At 46.2% G+C, this 5,737-nt stretch overlaps 1 long non-coding RNA gene across 1 annotated transcript; it reads right to left on the bottom strand.

Annotated features, from left to right (window-relative positions):
* Positions 1-2,503: 2,503 nt before the first annotated feature.
* On the bottom strand, positions 2,504-5,731 carry LOC112549173. The gene is made up of 3 exons (XR_003092512.1): positions 5,493-5,731; positions 2,885-4,157; positions 2,504-2,785 (listed from the first exon to the last, which is right to left on the bottom strand). It is a non-coding gene; the product is annotated as an uncharacterized LOC112549173 (long non-coding RNA).
* Between the last annotated feature and the right edge of the window lie 6 nt (positions 5,732-5,737).

Genomic DNA, 5,737 nt, shown 5'->3' with positions numbered 1-5,737 from the left:
CCACTGTGCAGGGCTCTTGGCTCTGCTGCAGCCAGGCTAGTGGATAATACCCAGAGGCCACCCCAGGCTTCTTAGCAATGCAAAACAAACAAAAGAAGTTAAACAAATAAGTTAGCACTTAGCTGTCTTCCAGGCTTCACCCCTTGGCTGCCTCTTATCTTTCAGAGGCTTTGCAGAGCCTGCAGGCTTATACAAGAAAGCAAATGATCAAGCAAGGAAACCCAGGGGGAGGGAGAGAGAATCCAGCCAGCCTGCTCCCTGGGCCACATGCAGCCCTTTGAGGTTGCTTTCAGTGTCTTTTATCCTTCCCACTCGGGGCTCATGTGGCTAATTTTCTCTCATTCCCCACACCTGTCATCTCTCTTGCTGCGGGACTCACTACATCCCAGGACCTGGTTCCCCATCCTCTGGTGAGTTCTCCCAGGTCTGGGGTGTGTAGAGGTGCTTCTGAACTGTGGAGCTGTTCAGACTCCCCTAAACCCCTAGTAACAGGGCAGGGCCCTGTTACACAGGGCTATCAGTTACAGACCCCCGCCCCCACCCCCCGCCCAAATCTTTTTACTTGTAAGCTAGGGAGATCTGTTGCTGAAACTTTTCAGACAATAAACATTGGACCCCATGAGACCCTTTAACAGTCTCTATTCAGAGCAGAACTACTCTAAGATCTGATTGGACACTGCAAATATACAGCAACTTACACGTGTATTTGGAATCTGCATTGCTTAGGGCATGAAGAGATTTCTACCATCACTGTGTTATGCTGTTTTCTGGAATGGCGACCATATTGTATTTGTGTAACTTGACCATTGTACAAGGATAGGATGCTGGCCAATCACTTAACAGGAGGACAAGTGGATTCCTTTTCATTTGCCTGATGGCCAAACCAGGAGCTAAAGCAGAAATCAACAGAACAAGCAGGGTCTTTAGAACACATAAGTATGTCCATCACATCCAGGAAAGAACTAGTACATTCAAGCATATTACTATGTTAAATTCAATGGGAGGTACGTACTTTTGAAAATCCTGTTAGGTGCCCACCTGCATTTTAGATGCTTAAATACCCTGGAAAATCTGGCCCTAAAATTATGCCTGCCCCCAAGGGAGAGAGAGAGGCAGGGACCTCTCTCCCCTCTGTGCACTTACCCAGTGTGTATTTATTCAGCGTGGCTAGTTCTGATTTTGTATGTAGTGCTGAGTAGCCCCAGTGGAACCCATTTAGAAAGTGGTATGTATGAAAATACAGCCCTCCACTTCCACATATTCCAGGATGATGTTATTTGGGGCACCTGCTGTGCCTTGAAGATGACTTCTGCAGTCATAGCTCAAAAGTGGATTTTTATCCAAATAGTACAGTATTTATTAGGCCTGTGCGAATAGGGAAGTATTTGATTCAGATTTGAATTCGGTCATTTTGGAGGACAGTGAATCAAATCAGAGATTTGGATCACTGTCCTGAATCAATTTTGAATTTACATGCCCATGAGTTTTATTTGCAGTGTCTGCTGCTCCTTCTAGTTTACTGTACATTATTTAAAGAGAGGTCTGCTACAGCTCTACGTACCACTCTCTCTTCTACTGTTCATAGTATCAAGAAAGAGTATTTCCTGATTAACAGAGGAGAAAAACAGCCAGGATATTGAATAATGGGAAGGGCCAATCTTGCATTCCTTCTCCCACTCTGCAGAACAGATTGTTAGAATGCTAAAATTAGCAGATATCCTAGTGGCATGGAACATCTGAAGCAAATGATACTACTTGTGCCTGCCTAATTTCAGTTTAATCTGCTACCCAGCAGAGGAGAATCAGATGTTCGTTTTCACAGTGAGCGATGAGTAGAATGGAGTCAGTGTTACAGTTTTTGTCCTAAAACTGGACCTCCCTGGAAAGTGAATAACTTGTCCTTTAAAAAAAAATATATATTTATATTAGGGTTGACAAATGATTAAAATAAATTAATCAAAATTAATTCTGAGATTAAAAAATAGTAACAATTAATTGCCATTTTAATTGTACAATTAAACGATAGTCAGCACCCCCCCACCCAACAGCCTGGAGCCCTGTGCACCCTGCAGGTCCTCCTTGCCACCAGCTACAGCGCACAGCTGTAGCCCCGATCCCAGCCCGCCTTGGACTTGCCCCGGCTGGAGTGGATCAACTGGAACCCATGCAAACATCCCCGACCCTGGCCCACCCTGTGCTTGCTCCAGACTCACCTGCCTATGCTGAGCAGTGGCAGTGGCCAGGCAGGAGCTGCTGCTTAGCGCGGAGGAAAAACGGCCCCTTCCCCTCACCGCTGCTGGGCCCTTCTTTCTGCAGCTGCCCTGCAGCTCCTCTGCACTGCCACCGCATCACGGCCCAGAGGCGGCAGCGATGGCAGCAGAGAGGACCCACAGAGCAGCCCAGGTGCAGACTCTGGGCGACTGCAACAAGAAGGGCCCGGTAGCGATGACGGGGTGGGCCACTTTCCCTCGTATCAAATAGCAGCTTCTGTCCAGCTGCTGCCACTGCTCAGCATGGGCGGGTGTCTGGAGCAGGCATTAGGTCAGGGCTGTGCACATGGGGTCCAGCTGGTCTGCTCCCCTGGTCAAAACAATGTTTGCAATTTACACAATTAAAAAAAATAAATGGGTTAATTTGTTTTTGCCTTGATCCTGTAAGTTAACTGCGATTGACAGCCCTAATTTATATACATACATACACGCTCTCTCTCTCTCCTGAATGGACATCTCTAGCATAGTCTGCAGTTGCTGGGATTTCCTCATCAAGCAAAAAATACTTTGTATTTCTGTAAAAAGAAACTGGTCAGATTCGGATACCCTTAACTCACTTCACTATACATGATAATTACTTATAGAGTAAGTTATTATCCAGATGAAATACGCACCTCGTCTATATTGTCTTTCACATTACTGACATAAACATTCCTTTTGTGGACACACTCGAGTGCAAAGCTACAGTGCTCAAAATCTCTGCTCAGCTGGTGCCTAACCCTTGAGTCATTTAAAGTCCAGAGGTATCTAACTTTTTAAAATTAAGGTTCCCCGAGTTATACCTCTGTCCTATCTGAAGTTGGCATCATTGTCAGTTCCTTGATTCAAAGATGACTGAGTCGGCAAATCTGAGATCCACATATTTTATTGAAGACGTAGCAAATAGATCTAGAAGAACCTGGTGATGTTGAGTTCTTCCAAGCCCTTTCCCTTTGTCTCTCTCATCTATCCACCTCCAAAGTGAGGTGACTTTGCTCAAAATGATCAATGCCTAGTCATATACCATGGTGTCATTGGGAGATGATTCAGTGCTTGAGTCTCCCAGGTATTGATATTAATATTGCATTTTTTCTGATTGGCCTTCAAAGTGTCCTTGAATCTTTCCTTTTACCCACCTTTGGAGTGGTGATCATTGGTGAGTTGGGAGTATAGGACTTGTTTTGGGAGCCAGTTGTTAGGCATCGTTCTGACATGTCCTCTTTAGCAAAGTTGGTGCTGTATATTCATGGCTTCAATGCGGGGAGTGTTTGCTTGAGCCAGAATACTGGTGTTCATTCTTTTGTCCTTCCAGTTGATATGGAGGATTTTCTGAAGACATTGTTGATGGCAACATCCCAAAGCTTTCCGGTGTTTTCAATACATCATCCAAGTCTCACACCCATACAATGGGGTAGGGATGACAGCAGTGTGGTAGATGAGAAGTTTGGTTTGGGTCCTGATGTTATGATCATTGAAGACACAATTTCAGAGATGTCCAAAAGCAGCAGTGGTAGATTTAACCTGGTGTTGAATATTGTAATCTCTGTTTACTTTTTGGGAAAAGTAGCTACCCAGGTAGGGGAAATGCTCAACATTCTCCAAGGATTGCCCTCTAATTGTAATGTATGAAGGAACAGTTGGTTGGTTTGGCATGGGTTGGCAAAGTATCTTGGTTTATGTGAAGTTGACTAAGTCCAAGTGTTTCATATGCTTCACAGAAGCAATCAAGAGTGCCCTGGAGCTTTTCAATTGTGCAAGCACACATTAGAAAATTGTCAGCGTATTGAAGTAACGGAGGCATTGGTTACCTTGGATTTGCAATGTGACCAGTTGTAGTTAAAGCGATTCTCATGCACGTGATATTGGATGTTGTCTCCAGATGGAAGTCTGCAATCAGATGCAAAATAGCTGCAATATAGATGGAAAAGTGTGTTGGTGCGATCACACATCCTGGCTTGACAACTCGAGTTTTAATAGTAAAGGAGTCAGTTTTCAAACTATTGCTTAGGACAGTTGCTGTCATGAAGGAGTCTTGTAATAGTGACAAATCTTGGTGGGCATCCGAATCTCATCAGGATCTTCCATAGAGTTTCTCTGAATGAATCAAAGGCCTTAGCCTTTATTGACCTATGTATTGATTTCTGTGTTGCTTGCGACACTTTTCCTGCAGCTGTCTAGCAACAAAGCTTGATATCTATTGTGCCTCTGAGTGGTCTAAAACCACATTGTGACTTGGGTAGAAACTTCTTATAAAGGTACTGCCAAATTTAGAGTAGCCACTTTGCAGTTGGATGCTCTTTCTCTCCCCCTTTCTTTTTCCTAAACTGTTAAGCATGATCACTTCTTATTTCTTTCCCCTCAGTTTTTCTTGTAATTTATTTCTGTGGTATTTGCACATTTCCACATTTAGATCATCACAGATGCTGTATTAGGGAATTGGCTATGTACTAGGACTTTACTGTAGTGGTTCTCTACCTTTTTGACTTGAGAGACACTTCATAAAATCTCAGATCTTAGTTTTCACTTGTTTTTGGACTACAGAAGAATTTCTCCATTATTTTTCTATTGCAAGGAATTAAAAAAACAAAACAAAACAACATTCTGGTCTGTTGTGGTCTAACACTGTGGATTCCTAGTTGAAATCTCTGGGTTTATTATGCGACTCAAACCAGTCAAACTAGCCGGCAGCTGGTCAGATGCTAGCCCCAGTCCAGCTGGGTCCCTCCCATGAGGACACTGAGGAGGAGTCAGGTGACCCGGAGGAACAAGCCCTTTAGAGGGGGACCATAAAACCCACTTTGTACTTCTTGTGGGACTTGTCCCAGCAATGGCGCTCCTGTGTGTGTGCTTCTGGACCTCTCTCTTGCTCCTGCCCGACTACAGCCTTGTTCCTGCCCTGCTCCTTCCTGCCTGATCCCAGCCTTGACACGCAGAGCCCTGCCCCTGCCCTGTTTTAGACCTCCTGGCTCTGATCTTTCCATTCGCCAGTTGCAATTCTGTAAATTAGTCCTGTATCTTTAGGTCACCTTTCTGTACTGATGGAGGAACCAAATGCCATATTGGCTCCGACAAAGAAGAAGGGCTAGAGCCACAAAAGACTCGGGAACTCAAAGCCTAGGGGTGAAGCTGTGGGCTCAGAGGCTGCCTAACCCTGGAGTCGCTTAAAGTGTGCGGGGCACCTGCCCTTCCCAGAGGGAGGTTCCCCCACGGACACCTGTGTCCTCCCTGATGCCCGAGCCACACCTTGGGCCTGCCCTGCTTGAGGGCTCCTCCCCAGCCTACTCCTCTGCCAGGACGGGGGCTTCTGCATCGGGCTCCGTACAAGAGGTGGAGGACGTGGCCGCTGCTTTCCTTCACACCACGTCCTGCAGAGACGCGCCGGCCCCCCTGGCCAGCCCAGCGGTGCCCAAGCAGAGCACCTCAGCGGGTCTCGGGCCCCACACAAGGGCGGGGGGGCGGGGCCGGGGGCCCGCGGGCATGCGGCCCCA

This window comes from Alligator sinensis, unplaced genomic scaffold (genome assembly GCF_000455745.1).
Source record: "Alligator sinensis unplaced genomic scaffold, ASM45574v1 scaffold573_1, whole genome shotgun sequence".
Taxonomy (NCBI): domain Eukaryota; kingdom Metazoa; phylum Chordata; order Crocodylia; family Alligatoridae; genus Alligator; species Alligator sinensis.
The sequence above is the reverse complement of the archived record's forward strand: the minus strand, read 5'-3'. Positions and strand labels throughout refer to the sequence as shown.